Source organism: Antechinus flavipes, chromosome 2, assembly GCF_016432865.1.
Source record: "Antechinus flavipes isolate AdamAnt ecotype Samford, QLD, Australia chromosome 2, AdamAnt_v2, whole genome shotgun sequence".
Taxonomy (NCBI): Eukaryota; Metazoa; Chordata; class Mammalia; order Dasyuromorphia; family Dasyuridae; genus Antechinus; species Antechinus flavipes.
Genome location: NC_067399.1, coordinates 404,239,313 through 404,257,483, shown reverse-complemented (window position 1 = coordinate 404,257,483; position 18,171 = coordinate 404,239,313). Strand labels below are relative to the sequence as shown.

The following is an 18,171-nucleotide window of genomic DNA, read 5'->3' as shown; positions in this document are numbered from 1 at the left end:
CTTTTGCCTGAATAACCCTAATTTTAGTGCTTTTCAAATAGCAACAGGTGGTTTAAAATAAATTCATTTAATCTATCCTGGACTGCCTGTCACTTTCTAACATAGTTGAGGACAGTCTAGTGTAGCAGAAAGAACATTGGACTTTAGAAGTGAGAAGTCCTGCCTTAGGAGAACCAAGTTCTGATTTTATTACTTCTTAGATGTGTGACATTGGACAAGCCAGACACTACCTCTTTTTGAGATCAGTTATCTTACATGTAGAATGAGGATGATGATCCTTGGACTACCCCCTTTTACCAGGGTTTTTTTAGAGAAAATATTTTAAAAACTTGTCAGTGACCTACCTAGAATGACTGCAGTTGCTATCTTCTGTGCCCCTTCAAGGAGGGAAACAAAACTCCACAACTGAGTCTAAAGGTTTCTAAGCTCCCACCAGAATGACCCACTTTCTCCTGGACTCAGAGAAAACCAACCACAGCTCTTTGCCCCACTGGAAGAAGGACATTTTTGTCTGTAGTCATGAGTGAGTGACCCAGCTCATTCTGTGTCACGTGCTTGCTAAAAGCCAGTTGATTGCTCAGTAATATGACTAACACACCCGACTGGCCTCCAGCCAGACTTGAACTTATCGTTGGCAATAGCAGCAGCAGCAGCAGCAGCAGCAGCAGCAGCAGCACAGCAGGTCAAGCTAGGAAGGGAAGCTCAAACTGTGGCCGTGAGTAGCTCAGGGGATTTTTTTGGAAGCCTGAGATTGTAGCAGCAAGCTGTGGTGAGCAGATGAGAGACGGGACAAAAAGAAGGGATGGGGGAGGGGATTTAGGAATCCTGACCAGAAAGTTTCAACTCAGGTCCTCCATCAAGACTTTGTATAATTGTATAAGTGCACCCTCCTCACCTCCCCAACAACAAGAAAGTATATATTGCTATATTATATTGTATTAAAATATATAGCTATAAAAGGAAATACATATTCATAAGTGCAGCTCTCTGCTGAGATACCCCATAGGCGCACAATCTTTCGGTGCATCCCTAGCTTCCTTAGCTGCTTTCATTATTGTCTACAACCTGTGTCTATTAGTAGCTTAAGTCTCCGCCTTCATTTTGTTGTTGTAATGGTCTGGTTGTTCTGAATTATTGCTTCTAAAGTTAGGACAATGTTAGCCAGCAATATCGGGACAGGAATCAGACAAAATAAGGAAGAGAAAACCCACACTCTTAGGGATTCTGTGTTGGGAAGAAACTTCTGCTTAGGCTGACCAGTAGAGAATAGCAGCTCCCCTTTCTGTGTGCCTAATAATTTACAAAGCACTTTCCTCCTAACAATCCTGGAGAGAGGTAAGCAGTTAAAAGTATGATCTGGCCCACTTGTGGATGAGAAAATAATCTCAGAGAAGTAATCCACCTAGGGCCACGAGTCAGAACCTGAAGCCATGTCTCTGGAATCCAAAGTTCTTTCCATTAACTAAAATTACAGTAACAATGGCTTTAATTTTAGGATTTCAAGAATGAGGTAGTCAGATCAGTTATAAGTTTGATAACAGAGACTGTTTAGAAGTAGCACATCAGAATCTTTGATTGTTTCTGGAAGCTGTTAGTCTGTCACATATTATTGAGAGTAGGGCTGGGAGTGCTGTTGAGACAGAGATGGCGGTGTCAATTTTTCAGAGAGGGATGGGTAAGGGGAGACTCCCAAGGGGATTAAAGAAAGATGGACACACACACACACACACACATACACACATACACACACACACACACACACACACACACACTTTACCCCTACCTTGTAACAAAATAATAATTAAAATCAAATGACCCAGTCACCATAACAAGATATGCAGTTCTCCACTGGTGATCCCTACATCTCTGCCTAGATAGGAAATATTTATATATATATACCCATGATAGGTCATTAAAATCAATTAAGTTGGGTTGTGCAAAAAAGTTGGGTTTAGTTCAAACTTTCTATATTAATTATTGTTTTCCTAGTTCTGCATATCCCATGTTTCTCTAAAAACCTCATATTTGTCATTTCTTATGATGCATAACAATTCAATTAAGATTATATGCCACAGGAGCAGCTAAGAGGCACAGTGGATAGAGCACCAGCCATGAAGTCAGGAGGTCTTGAGTTCAAACTTGACCTCAGACACTTAACGCTTCCTAGCTGTATAACCCCGTTTGCCTCAACCAAAAAAAAAAAAAAAAAAAAAGATTAATTGCTCTAATCAATTGGTACCTACTTTGTTTCTAATTTTTTTCCTTTGTTATCATAAGCAGGCTTCTACAAATGTTTAAATATATATGAGTTGTTTCCCTCTGTTGATGTCTTTCTTTCAGCTTACAAATCCCCTGTGGTGTGTTCTCTGGGTAAAAGGATGTATAAGCAGTTAAGTGACTTTTCTCATCATTCCATCTTATTTCCAAGTACTTGGTGTTCCATTATCCTCTAAGAGAAAGGGGCTGAAGATTCCCTCTCCAGTAATGGAATGCCCTATAGGGGAAGCAGAGAGAACTGAATCAAAAGCTCACAAGCCTGGGCTTTGAGTTCCACTAGCTATGTCAGCTCAGGCAAATTACTTCTCATTTTCTGAGCTTATTTCCAAATGTAGAAAACCAAATGACTCTCTAGGGTTGTAAGTGAGAAAAGTACTTTGTAACTTTTAAGAATATTGTATCAGTATAAGTTGCTACTATTTGAATAAAAGGGAATTATAGCAAAAATATTTAATAATTCAATTCAAAAAGCATTTATTGTGCTATTCCAAGGAAAATACTGATACTTGAGATAGTTCCTACTATGAAGGATATGATACATTTACTGTTGTAATGTTTACTGTACATTCTTTACAATTCAAACATTCTACTTATAAGTCAATTGAAGACTTTGTGGTAATAATGAAGGTCAGGAAATAATTGATATTTTAGGGAATTGATTGATATGAGATTTTAAGAGGGAAATTACCAGTTAAAGAGAAGAGAAAGAAGGCACTCCAAAACCCAATCTCATTTCTTTCATAAGGCAACATGCCACAGTAGAAAAAACCCTGGACTCAGAATCTGGGTATTTTATTTCTCCATGTGACCTTGAGCAAGTCACTGCCTCTTAGCTTTCAATGACTCCACCATAAAATAAGGGTGTTGGACTAGAGAACTGAAGACCATTTTCATTTCTGATTTTAATGTGTTTTTAAATCCCTTCCATTCAAAACATTCTCTATTATGTAATGCAGTGATCTTTCTAACTTTTCTTGCAAGAATAGTATTGCATGACTTCTTTGCTTTCCTTCTTTGGACCTCAGTTACCTCATATATAAAATAAGGATCATACTTGCATTACTTATGTCATAAGAGGTTTTTGAAATATAAATAAAGCAAAGTACAAGAAAGTGCTACATTATTCTGTCTTTAGGGGTAAGATCACAGAAACATTTCAGGCCATTGAAAGAGTGCTAGGTTTTCAGTCATTTTTTGAAATGTAATCTACTTGTGAAGGAATTAATAACTTTTATATATTTCATGTTTTCATGCTTCAAAATTTTGCAAGCCTTTATTACTTTACCACCTCTGTTTCCCGTTTGCTCCAAATCTGGATCTCAGTCATCCCAAGTAGTTCTCTCCAAATTCTAAGACAATGTATCTTTTGACTTTGTCTATTGGGGTTTATTTATTCTGTCCATGTCCCAATTAAATGGATCAATTTCAAGATTAATGTGTTAAAGCAAAAGACATATAAAATTCAAATAGCATGAGTCAGGGGGCAAATCTCAAGGAACAAGAAGCTGAAGAATTAAAATTCTATTATTAATGTTAATTACTAGCTAGGGATTCATTCAGGCCAAAGACTTCCTCTTCTTGTATCCTGTTTCCCATTTGTGACAATGAAACTCATGAAAAACATCCTGATGGTAAAGTGAAATAATGAAAACAGGAGTGGACCAAGAATCAGGAGACCTATGTTCTAGATTTGACTTCACTAACTTTTTGTTTGGATTTTGTCAAGAAACTACTCTTCTTTGGATCTCACTTTCCTTCAATATTAAATGAGGAGGTTGAACATAATGGTCTGTCCCTAAGTACTCTTTTAAGGTAGATACTCCAAATATAACATTCTTAACTAAAAATCATTTAATACAACCTCCTCCTTCTCAGAAGAGGAAACTGAGGCATATAAAAAGGTGTGATTTGCCCATGAAAACACAGCAAGTTAATTGTAAAGATTTAAGTGGAACCTGGATCTAGTTCAGTGTTCTTGCTACAAAGCTATATTTTGCTGTTCTTGAAACAATATATGAATGTCTTGGACTTTGGTATTGTTTATTTTTTCCTTTTAGTCCCAGTTCCCAGAACACAGTGGGCTCCTAATAAACATCTATTGTTGTTGGTATGAAGCTTGGAAAAGTGGAAGATTGGTAGTGACCTTAGTGTGTTGACACATTTATTTTTTTTACCTTTACTAGACAATAGTGAAATATTTCTTACCTACTTCTGTCTTCCTCATTCCTAGAATCAATTGTCATCTGAAATATTTATTAAGTGTATGGCATTGCTCCAGGCACTACTGTAATATAGAAACTCTGTCACTTACCATCTCTATGGCCCTCAGCAAGCCATTTAGTGTGAACCTCAATTCTTCCTTATATAAAATGAGTATGCTAATACTGAAAAACACTATAAAAACATAAGCTTCTAAAAATTAAAGTGGCTATCCTGAAACTGCTTATGATTTTCACTGTTTTCCACAGCTATAGAAGCTTACAACACAGACTAAAATTAAATCAATATTTTACTGTGGTCAAAGTACAATAAACTCATATCTAATCTTTTAGAATTTTCCCCAAATTATCTATACTCTGTTATGCTATTTCATCAACAATTTTCTGTTTTTTCTTAGAGTGGAAATTTTTTCTTCAAGAAGGTCAGGCTTGACAGACCTCATTTATCTCTACCATTTCCCTAAGAGATAGAAAGGGGTTATTTACAGAGAAGAAATCTGGGATCAAAAGAAATTGTGTTCATTTTCTTTAGGTCACAAAGAAATTCTGTGGTAATATCAAAGAATAGACTTCAAGGCTTTATCTGAGTAGGAGGAGATTAATAATGCCTGAGGAAGTAGAGATGGCAAGGATGGACAGAGGTTAGCTTCAGGGAATTAGATAATGTAGCACTTGTGGATTTAATCATAAGACACTATGGTACAATGACAGCAGCCCTAGAATCTTGGTTGTAATCTTTGGTTTGCTAACATGACATCCTTAATCGCATTTTTAATCTAGGTCTGGGTTTCCTTCTTTGTAAAATGAGACTCTCAAGTTTCTTCCACATTTAATATGCTATTTTCTAGGCATTACATTCTTTACAACTCAAACATTCTACTTAAAAGTCAAAATTCAACTTACATTAGACACATAGATTTGAGGTACTATATTTATAAAGACAAAGGCAAGATAGTTCCTGCCCTCAAAGAACTTATGTCTAATTATTTGATGTTCTCAGATCCCTCCATTCTGCAATATTTTATGATTCTGTGATAAGGGAGAATTTCAAAAGATATGGAAGACATTTCCTTTCTTTAATGTGTTGTTACCTAGTGGGAAAGAAAAAAAACATAAGATATTTTTATAATATTATGATTCATTTTGTGTACATAAACACATTTATACAAATAGGTTAATGTCTTGTACGTAATACTGGGTTCAATACATATTTGCTAATTTGATTTGTCAAGATCCTTATCCTGAACTGCATTGTAGAATGGACTTTAAGGCTCCTCTTTGGGAGAAGATATATCTGGTTCCTCCCTAATTTGAGGTCACAGAATTACAGAATGTTACAGTTAGAAAGTCCTTGAACATTGTTTAGTTCAAATATCTCATCTTTCAAATAAGGGAACTGAGTCCCAGAGAGAAGAAATAGCAACCTGACCCGTCATACCAGCTAATTAGGGACAGAGCCAAGACTCAAGGCCCAAATTTTCTCTGATCCTAGCTGCCACCAGAGCTTTTGTTCAACAACTATATTCAGGGAAGGAAAGTATCACAAAAAAAAAAAATTGAGGGGCAAAGCATATTCAGCAGACAATTTCATAGTTTATAAAAGGCTGTTAACAGCTATCTCCGTAGTTAGCATATAGAAGTATTTCATTGCAGGATCATAAAAGAACCTTATGAAAGGTGGTGTTTCTTGCTGGCACAGCAAGTCAAATGGCTGATTTCCAAAGATAACCATTTTCCCTTTGGTCAGAGAGATTAAGTAGAACAGAACTGGTCCTGTCTATCTAAAGTCAACTGGATTGTGAATTCAATGTCTAATTTCCTATCATGCCCCTTAGCTTCATGAAAACAATTGTAGTGAACTTCAGACTTACTTCACAGCTTAAGAGGCTAGTTTTGTCCCTGAGAAGCCCAAAGGAAGAGGCTTTATCACTGTGTATGGAAACACATGTTAAATATATGGATAGAGAGATTTTGTGTATATATAATGACAGATATGGAAGGAGTATGCACTCTGTAATCTACAACCCTAAATTTTCCTTATAATATCTCTGGCAGACCAGGTAGGGAAAGTAATATTTTAATTCCCATTTTATAAATAAGGAAACAGTATTAGGGAAATTAATAATAACTAGAGATTAATTATAATAACCAATAGTAATACAGTGCTTTACAATCTACCAAGCATTTTTTTCACAACTCTCTGAGATGAGTAGTATTAGTATTATTAACCCCAACAAAAAAAGGCTCAGAGATATAAAATGACTTGTTCACATCACTGGGACATATTGGAGCCAGGACTAAAAACCATGTCTTTTGATTCCAAGTCCAGGGATTTTCCCTAACATTACCTATCATGGACAGAAAGCTATTAAGATCATCCTAGCCTGTCTTATTTTTTTAATTCTAATGAAAAGTCTTAGGCTTTAGTGTTCCAAGACAATTCAGAAGAAAAGATTCAATTCTGCAATGCATCTAGGCCTAAAGTGATTTTTCAACACTCTCTCTTTAAAGAAATCTTGATAGTCATCTTGCCTGTGAAGACAAATCTGTTTTCTAAATCTTCCAACATAAATTGGGAAAATGTATTTTGAAATTAATTTTGGCAGTCAATGTTGCAATGTTGCAATAGTTTGAACAGAGATGATTGCTTAATAAGTTAGGATAGAATGGAATAGGAATGGATCTGTGATGGCGAAGAAATTCTCACTGCCAATTCAAGTCAGCACCTGCAATTTATATGTCGTTTTAGAGAGCATTTGAGAGCATGTGACAGATTAAATGACTTGATTTACTTATATCGTTGGACATATATATTTGGACAAATATGCAATTATTTAATGAGAATAGTGGTGGGAGAAATGGACAAGACTGAATTCTCAGCCCCTTTGGCCTGATAAAAAAGAAGAGTTACAGAAGATTTAACAAATAAAGCAAAGTAAAGAAATAAATAAAAATCCTTAGCTTTCCCAACAGGAAAAATTATCACTCATATAGTGTAATGAGCTCTTGGACCATCAGTAGGTATAGGTTCTAATTACAACTTTGTCAGTATCTCTGTGACATCCCTAAACAATCATATTCTTTCTCTGGACTTAATTTTTCTTAATGAGTAATTAGACTAAAATCATAAGATTTCTAGGGTCCAGCTCTACCATCCCTAAACAATTAATGCTGGTTCTCCATTAAATGCTGGTGTGGAGGCTATGTTTATTTGCTAAAGTATTTGTGCTATTTAAAACTTTGAAGTATTTCCCAGTGGGCCAATATCCCTTTGACACCTGGTTCCTTGGCTGTGAGGCAGACAGTACTATTAACTCCCACAAAGTAACCCACACCATTAACACCACACCTCAGCTCTTAATGATTTATGTTTTTCAGGCCCCAGCTGGTAGCTTACCTACTAGATGGAAAAAAGAGCTTGCCTTAGCTGCTGTCACTACCTCTTTTGAGGGAGGGGAAATTTTTCGCTATTGAGAAATTCAGCACTTAGCACAAGATGATGGAGTATTTGAGGATTCTATCTATTCTTTATTTTATCTTTCCATCCCCATTCTCTTCTGCCCTTTGTAGCTAAACTCAGTGTCCACTTTTTCCTCCTTCCTTTTAATCTCTTAGAATCTGGCTGCTGACTTCATCATTTCTATTAAAACTGTTCTCTCCAAATTTATTAATGATCTCTTAGTTCCCTAATTCAATTGCCTTTTCTCAGATCTCATTCTCTTTGATATCTCTGCAGCCTTTGACACTATTGATACCTCCTCCTTGATACTATTCCTTCTCCAAGTTTTCAGGATCTCATCCTCTTCTGGTTTTTGTCTGTCTTACTGACAGCAGCTGCATCTCAGTCTTCTTAGCTGTATCATCTTCTAGATCACATCCTCTAACTGTGAGTGTCCCTCAGGATTCTCTCCTGGGCCCTCTTTGTCTTCTCTCTATATATTACTTCACTTGATGATCTCATCAGCTTCCATAAATTGAAAATACCATCCCTATGATGACTCTCAAATCTATCTATCCTGCTCCAGTTTTTCTGCTGATCTCTAGTCTCACATCTCCAACTGCCCTTCAGAAATCTTAAACTAGATATCCAGTAGACAGTTTAAACTCGATATGTCCAAAAGGGAACTCATTATCTTTCCCCCTAAATCATACCCTTATTGCCTCCTTCTTTGTTACTGTATAGAACGCCACCATTCTCCTAGTCCTTCAGGTTCACAATTTAGGAGTCATCCTGGATTCCTCCCTAGGTGAAGTGGGTGCTAAGGTCATTGTAATAGTCCTGGTAAGTCTCTCTGTACTTCAATCCATCCTTCATTCAGTTACTAAAGTGATTTCCTGAAATGCAGATCTGACCATGTCACCCATTCTATAAACTCCAGTAACTTCCTTTTGTCTCTAGAAGCAAATACAAAATTCTGTTAGGCATTATTAGATCTTCATAACCTAGCCTATCTTTCCTACTTTTCCAGTAGTTTTACACTTTATTTCTCAGTATATACTCTTCAGTTCAATGATACTAGCCTCTTGGATGTTCCACAAACAAGACATTCCACCTTTCATTCTAAATAGTTTCTTTGACTATCACTAATACCTAGAATGCTCTCCCTCTCTGCTCAGACTGATGGCTTCTCCAGCTTTTTTTAAGTCCCAATTAAAATTCCACCTTCTATAGGAAGCCTTCCCCAATTTCATTGCCTTTTCTCTACAAATTTTCTCCAGTTTATCCTCTATATAGCTTGTTTATACATAATTTGTTTCTGTTTTGTCTCCACTATTAAATTGTGAGTTCATCAAGGGCTCTTTTATGGCCTTTCACCCCCCATTTCCCAGCATTTAGCACATGGAACATAGTGAGTGCTTAATAAATATTTAAATTATTGTATATACTTAGCTGTATACCTCTTTCTGTGAACTGTAAATTCCTGGATCTTAATTCATTAACTCTTATTTTGGCTTTTTACATTGTCAAAAGTATGTATTAGGAATTCAAAAAATATATATGTATATGTAATCACTAGACAATCTGTTTGTCTCTGGAAGCCCAATCAACTTTGAATGTGTTGGAATTCAAGGTCAAGATCACACATATAGCCCAATGACTATTTTAATGGACTGTGGAAGAGCTAAATTCTCCTGGAGGTCATTGTAACATTCAATTTGTACTTTTAAAACTTGAGTTTTACCCAACTGTTACCACGTTATATGTCTTTACCAGAGCAACACTGATGAGTCAACTAAAAAAGCTAGTAAATGATACCAGAGGTCAAGTGATTGTATGTGTTTGGAAATGTAGATTGGATAAGGCCCAGATGATATTCTCTCATCATAAAAAAGTAAGAATTTTGATGTCACAAGCACTTCAGCAGTAATAAACAGCAGTTTATCTAGTTTATCTATCTAATACACCCCACCCTTCACTTGTCACACATATCAAACCTTACATATGTTGAAGAACATTCTAAAAACATCACATAATAAATGCAGCATTGTCAGTTCTAGATATCATCTATGTAACTCAGTATTATGATAACTAAGCCATTATTGGATGTTGATTAAGGAAACATTATTATTTCCAAGGATATTATGCCTTCTCAGACATGAAGGTCTTGTTTGGTCCTCTCTTTTTTAATTAGCCTATTCTACCATATATACACTGCTGCTTCTAAATGTTATAAATGGGGAAATTCCATGCCCTTTGACCCATTATTAGATTCCCTTAGTGGTCAAATATGAGATCTCTGACTACAAGCCGTGGAGTGAATTCCATAGCAGTCTTGAAGGTAGGCTGTTTAGGCACATGATGGTTGTTTATTTGTTTAATTTGCAAAGGCAAATTTCTGAGTATCAATACAAGTTAGAACAAATCTCTACCCTGCCTCCCCAATGGAATAGATTCCATATAGTTAATCTGCCACCATGTAGCAGGGTAACATTTTTGAGGTATTTTGTCATTCCTGAAGTTCAAGACAGATTATAGACAGGTTGCATGAGCAGTCAGCCAATATAATTAGCTGCCACAATGGAGAAATCAAATGTAATTAATGGCACTCCAACCATGTCCATAATCCCCTCCTCTATGTAAGTCCACTCTGCACATTGAACCTTCGGTTATATAGATATAGGTCAGTTGACCTTATTGTACTACTATTCAGTAGTGGAAATTAATAGTGGAACAAATAACTACTTGCATGATTATCCCTATTCAGCAAGATTCCAATAAGATTCTGCCTCAGTTCTTTAAATTTTTTATCTCCTACTCCTAAACTTACCATTTGACTAGGTTGTTAACTATATGAAGTAGGATAAATATGCACCACCTCCAAGATCACATATTTGGCATATATTACCATTCTGTAAAATATTCCAAGTTTACCTCTTGGAATGATTACCTTCCTTTTTTCATTTCATATCAAAAAACTTATCATTGACTAAAAAACATTTGCTATTTACTTCTCAGTAACTGCTATTTATGGTTTTAGAGGACAATGGAAGCACCATTCTTCCTAGCCAATTCAATTGACTCTTAATACTCTGGATTAGAAAATATATACTAATATAGGGGTTATGCCAATCATCCAATATATTTATATCATATATTCAAGAATGAATGAAAGTACTACAAAATACCCTCTGGGAACCAGTGGTCCAGTGGTAAAGTAGGCTCTTCACTATTACTCCCTCAGTTAATTTATTTCCCAAAGGTCTAACAAAGAAACCATAAATGCCTATTTGATTCCTCTGGTATCACGTCTGAGTCAGTAATTCAGTGCCTCTTAAAACATCTGGTTATTTTCCTTAGCTCTTGGCATGATAATGCATAGAAATGACCTCAAATCCTAGAGACATGGGTACAAGTCCAGGGCATTTTCAGTCAGGTATTTCTAGGTTCTTCAACTGATTATCAGGATAGAGACAAGTTGTAGAGAATCTTCAGTCAGCCACTCTAGCCTTTTCTATTCTACTGGTAAGGCCCTTGTCACTTCTATGTGGCTTTCTACTTATCCAGATATAGGAATATATCTTTTTTGAACTCTATTGGTTTTTATCCTTAGAGAATCCATTCCAGGCTAATTTCTATTGTCACATGTTTGTATTACCAACAGAATATAAGCTACTTGAGAGTAGGAACTTTAAATTCATCCTTTTATTTATTTTTAGCTACAGTGCTGAACAAAATTCTTTTACACATGATAAGCACATTTAGTAAATGTCTATTAAATTGAATTTGCACTGATTGGCTGGTACTCAGTCCCATTTATTTGGACTGACAAAGCAGATACCTAGTAAGTAGTAATTCATCTGGGAGTAAATTGAAGCCATCTGAGAGTTCAGGCATCCCCAACTTGTCTGGCTCTATAAAAGTCCTTCTGGATATTTCCATTCCATGACTCAGAATTATGGTATATTCCAGTGAGGGTATATATCTTGAAAACAGAGACCTGAAATGGTTTTGATTAAATTTTTTTGGCAGCATAATTACTCCCATAAGTTAAGAGATGAGCCTGATTTGTTTTTGTTTTGTTACCTGAGACCATTTTTGGTATCACACCCAAGGATTCTTACAATAATGTTCCTCTCTTTATTTCCACGTGGTTCTGGATCCTCTCCAGTTATCTAGAGTGATGAGCAATAATCAGGCTACCTCACAACTTATTGATTCTTTTTTACTCCATCATAATATTCCTTTTAAAAAAAAAAAGTTTTGGGAGCAGCTAGATGGCACAGTGGATAGAGCACCAGCCCTGAAGTAAGGAGGAACTGAGTTCAAATGTGGTATCAGATATTTAATACTTCCTAGCTGTGTGACCCTGGACAAGTTACTTAACCCCAATTGCTTCAGCAAAAAAAAGAAAAAAGTTTTGATATGTGTTATTTTTACATTATAAACATTTACAAAAGTTCTACTTCCGCATTCCATGTGAGGGTTCTTATAACAAATAAGTGAATTTTTATAAAAATGTAAAATGCTCAAATTAACAGAATGAGAAATAGAAAGTTTAATCAAATTTCAGAGGAAGAAATGAACAAGTCATAAGTAAAAGAAAAAGAATTCCAAGACCTGATGGATTCACAAGTAAATTCTATCAAACATTCAAAGAAAAATTAATTCCAATATTATATAAATTATTTTCAAAAAATAATAAAAACAAATTCTTTCTATGACATAAATATGGTCTGGATATATAAAACAGAGAGGATCAAAACAGAAACCAATCTCCTTAATGAACATAGATGCAAAAGTTTTAAATAAAATGTTAGCAAAAAGGTAAATATAATATATCACAAATATTACACAATGACCAGGATGGATTTATACTAGAAATTCATGGTTATGTTCATAGTATTCCAATTATATAGTATTCAAATGTCATGGCCAACCTGCTAAATTCCTCCTCATCTATGGGAACACGGTTGTGATCATTTGGACTATAGAGAAGAGGTGGACAAGATGCCAAACCAATTGACAATATGGTAGAGGGTCTTATTGATCTAGAACTTAAGAGGTTATAAGCCTTTTCCCTGCCTATTTTAACTTTATGCCACACCCCTAAGCTAACAAAATATCCCTGGCTATTTTCAATCTCGGAAGCCCTAATCCAAGCACAAAGTTTCCCCTTCATTTATTCTTAAATTTCAGATATAGAAAGAAATGAGGCATATGAAAACATGTTCCAAATTACTAACAAGAACGAAAATGCAAATCAAAACAATTGATATTTTATTCCTTGAAAATCAACAAAGATGACCAAATAAATGGAAAGACATAATGTTGGAGGGGTTGTGGTAAAACAATAATAAGACTATTGGTAGAACTGTGAATTGCATGAATAACAGTTTGAAATTATGTGGGAGAAAAGACTAAACTGCTCACACTTTGTTGGTCCAGTGATTTCTACTACTAAATGTAGGAAGTTTGTTTATTTGTTTGTTTAAAAAGAATGATATACTGATTTTTCTTATGCAGCATGTTGTGGAAATATGTATAGAAAAATTGCACATGTTTAAAATATATTGGATTACTTGTTCTCTAGGGGAAAGGATGGGTAAAAGGAGGGAGAAAAATTTGGAATACAAGGTTTTGCAAGGGTAAATGTTGAAAACTTATCTTTGCATTGAAAAATCAAAATAAATAAAAAGCTATTATTTAAAAAAAAAAACCCTTGAATGCATATGCATAGCCATTAATGCTAGTAAGCAGAACAACATATTTTTTCTTCACATTTCCGAACAAAAAATTATATCCCAACCATAAAAAGAAAAAAAAATAAATCACTTTTGCATAATATAAAGAATTAATAAAAACTTTGATTTTTAAAAATGATACTAAAAATCACAATTTTCATAGCATTATTTCCTAATAAAGAACTTAAAAACAAATTAGGTGCCCATGAATTGAGAAAAGGATGAACATATAAATGTAATGAAATATTATTGTGCAATAATGAGCTAACCAACTGGCAGTTTGACCTACCTAGGCAAATCACTTAACTTCTTAGGACTTTTAAGCAACTCTTTAAGATTAAAACTGAAGAACTGTTGCCAATCTGTCTTAAAAGAAGGGAGTTCCTTTTTTTTATATTAAATATTTCTCAATTACATTTAAATTTTTTAAAAATTCTTTTCTTTCTTTCCTCCCATCCCCCATCCTTTAAGACAAACAATATGTTATTGATAAGACATGTGAAGTCATGTGAAACATTTCCCTATTAGTCATGTTGCAAAATAAAATTAGCACCAAAAAACAAAAAACAAGGAAAAAAAAGGAAAGTGAAAAAAGTATTCTTCAGAATCTTTCTTTCTCTAGAAGTAGGTAACATTTTTCATAAAGAGTTTTTTGAATTGTCTTAGATTCTTGTCTTGATTAGAGTAGCAAAGTCATTCACAGTTGATCATCATTATAATATTACTCTTGCTGTATATAATGTTTTTTTGGTTTTTCTCACTTCACTTTGCATCAGTTCATACAAGACATCTCAGATGAAACCATTTTTCTTGTCATTTCTTACAGCACAATAGTTTTCCATCACAGTCATATACTGCAATTTGTTTAACCATTCCTCAATTGATGGATATCTCCTCAATTTTCCAATTCTTTGCCACCACAAAAAGAGATGTTATAAATAATTTTGTCCACATAGGTCCCTTTTTCCTTTGATCTCTTTGGGATACAGACCAAAAAATGGTATTACTGGGTCAAAGAGTATATATCTCATCGCATCCTAGCCCTTTGGGAATAGCTCCAAATTGTATTCCAGAATGATGGGATGAGTTTACAACTCTACCTGCAGTATACTAGTGTTCCAATGTTTCCACATCCTCTCAACCATTTTGTTATGTTACTTTTCTGTTATGTTAGTCAATCTGATAGGTATGAGGTGACATCAGAATTGTTTTAATTTGCATTTCTCCAATCAGTGGTAATTTAGACTTTTTTTTTCCCATGTAACTATTGTTATCTTTGATTTTTTCTTCTGAAAACTTCCTGTTAGTATCCTTTGCCCATTTGTCAATTGGGCAATGCTCATATTTTTATACATTTCTGTTCCCTATATATTTAAGAAATGAGGCCTTTATCAGAAACTTTCTGTTAAAAAAAAAAAAAATTCATGGTTTCTAGGGGAATTTCCTTGCTGGGACATCTCCATACCAATGAAATCACAGGTACAGATAAAAAAGGAAAGAAATGATAAATATAAGGAATTCAGAAAAACATATATTATATGAACTTATTCAGAGTAAAATAAGCAGAACTAGAAAAGTAATATCCACAATGACTTCCTTTTTGTGATCTTTTTACTTACATTGTAAGTACATTACATTAAAGAAATTTATCATTGAAAAGCCAATAATATTTTCTATTAGGAATGGGTGTTGGATTTTATCAAATGGTTTTTCTGCATTTATTGAGGTAATCATACAGTTTTTGTTAATTTGGTTATTGATATAGTCAATTATGCTAATATTGAACCAGCCCTGCATTCCTGGTATAAATCCTACTTGGTCGTGGTGTTTTATCCTAGGGATGATTTTCTGTAATCTCTTTGCTAATATTTTATTTAAAATTTTTGCTTCAATATTCATTAGGGAGATTGGTCTTACCTGGTTTAGGTATCAGTACCATGTCTGTGTCATAAAAGGAATTTGGTAGGAGTCCTTCATTCCCTATTTTTTAAAGTAGTTTATATAGTATTGGAATTAATTGTTCTTTAAATGTTTGGTAGAATTCACATGTAAACCCATCTGGTGGTGGGGCTTTTTATTTAGGGCGTTGATTACTAGCTTGTTCTATTTCTTTTTCTAAAATGGGACTATTTAAGTAATTTATTTCCTCTTCTGTTATTCTGAGCAATCTATATTTTTGTAGGTATTCCTCCATTTCACAAATTTATTGGCATAAAGTTAAGAAAAGTAACTCCTAATAATAGCTCTATTTCCTCTTCATTGGTGGATAGTGCTCCCTTTTCATTTTTGAGACTAACAATTTGATTTTCTCCTTTCCTTTTTCTAATCAAATTAACTGAAGATTTATGTATTTTGTTGTTTTTTTTTTCATAAAACTAACTTTTTTTCCTAATTGTAGCTACAATGTATTTGAATTTTTTTGTTTGTTGCAAAATTTTCTCTTTGATCTGAGTTTTGAAATTTGGCAATAATGTTCTTATGTGTTTTCCACAAAGGATCTTGTTGAGATGGTGATCAATGGATTTCTTCTATTTCTACTTTCCTCTCATGTTCTATTATTCCAGAACAAGTTTCTTGGATTATTTCTTGCATTATTATGTAAAGGTCCTTTTTTTCTTTTAAAATTTTTTAAAATTATTATTGATTTTTTAATTAAAGGGTTTTTTTTTCAAAATATATTCAAGGATAATTTTTCACCATTGACCCTTGCAAAACCTTGTGTTCCAATTTCTCCCCTCTTCTCCCCACTCCCTTCTCTAGATGGTAAGTAATCCAATATATGTTAAACATGGTAAATATATGTGTAAATCCAATATAGGCATACATATTTATACAATTATCTTGCAGCACATGAAAAAAGGATAAAATGAGAAAGAAAATAAAATGCAAACAAAAAACAACAGAAAGAATGAAAATACTATATTGTAATCCACACTCAGTTCTCACAGTCTGGGTGTAGATGGCTCTCTTCATCACTAGAACATTGGAACTGGCCTGAACTGTCTCATTGTTGAAAAGAGCCACATTCATTAGAATTGATCATTGTATAATCTTGCTATTGCCATGTGCAAGGACCTCCTGGTTCTGCTCATTTCACTTAGCATCAGTTCATATAAGTCTCTCCAGGCCTTTCTGAAATCATCCTGCTGGTCATTTCTTGCAGAACAATAATATTCCATAATATTCATATACCACAATTTATTCAGCCATTCTCCAATTGATAGGTATCTACTCAGTTTCCAATTTCTAGCCACTACAAACAGGGCTGCCACAAACATTTCTGCATATATGGGTCCCTTTCCCTTCTTTAGTATCTCTTTGGGATATAAGCCCAGTAGTAACACTGCTGGATCAAACGGTATGCACAGTTTGATAATTTTTTGAGTATAGTTCCATATTGCTCTCCAGAATGGTTGGATCGGTTCACAATTACACCAACAATGCACCACTGTCCCAGTTTTCCCACATCCTCTCCAACATTCAGCATTATCTTTTTCTGTCATCTTAGCCAATCTGAGAGGTGTGTAGTGGTACCTCAGAGTTGTCTTAATTTACATTTCTCTGATTAATAGTGATTTAGAGCACTTAAGGACCTTTTTTTGATCATAACTTTCAGGCGGTCCAATTATTGTTATATTTTCTCTTCTTTATCTGTTCTCCAGATCTGGTTTTTTTTTTTTTTTATGTTTCACATTCTGTTCTAATTTTTTAATCTTTATAATCTGTTTTGTTATTTCTTTGTCCACTTATTCTTTCTTACAAGAGAGAGCTCAATTTAGGCAGCTGAATTTATTATCTAGAAATATATACACAAACTATATGATATAATAATATTGTTATAATATATGAAAAATAAAAGCTGTCAAGAAAACTTATTTTTCAAAGTTTTAAAAAGAAAATCAGTGAGTTTGTCTTTGAATCCCCAATGCATTTATTTAGATCTTAAAAATGAAATGTTGATATGAGAATTCTGATACTGTTTATATGCTGTTATAAGGTAAATATACTTTTTCCATGTGAGCTGGTAGCCTCCTAGACTTTCTTCTACCTATCTCTGGAGGCATAGTCAGCTTTAGACTGGGTGGGATTAAGACCAGGTTACATACATAGACCAGTGACAGGTCGTAACCAATCAAAGGAATGGGGGAATGCTTAAATGAGATTCCTTACTGGCCAAGTTGAATAATTGAATATGACAAGCACAGCAGCTGGATATATGTTATAAGAATTGAGTATACTTGTCACATTATGTAGACATTTAATTAAATAAATTCAACTATCCACGTTCTACTAAATGAGAAATGCAGAGGTATAATTGTTGAATGCATGCATACAAAAGTTGCATGCATATAACCACTGAGCATTGGAAAATGAAGTCTTCTGAAAAATCACCAGGCCTCCACTGAAACAATACGCAGAAAGGGTCCTGCTTGTGTAATCATTCCTCCATATCCCCTTGTTGGCCCTTGGCCCTGAGTGCTTCACAGCCCCT

General features: G+C 34.5%; 1 protein-coding gene across 3 annotated transcripts in view; it reads left to right on the top strand.

Moving 5' to 3' along the window:
* Nucleotides 1-649: 649 nt before the first annotated feature.
* Nucleotides 650-18,171, top strand: part of FAXDC2 (fatty acid hydroxylase domain containing 2) — a 36,451-nt gene continuing 18,929 nt past the window's right edge. The window contains exon 1 of one of the 3 annotated variants that reach the window (XM_051978770.1): nt 650-715. The gene's annotated coding sequence lies outside the window, so the exon portion shown is untranslated. Of the gene's footprint in view, nt 770-2,370; nt 2,390-18,171 lie in introns of those variants that run through there. The other 2 variants (XM_051978771.1, XM_051978772.1) reach the window with 2 other exon arrangements.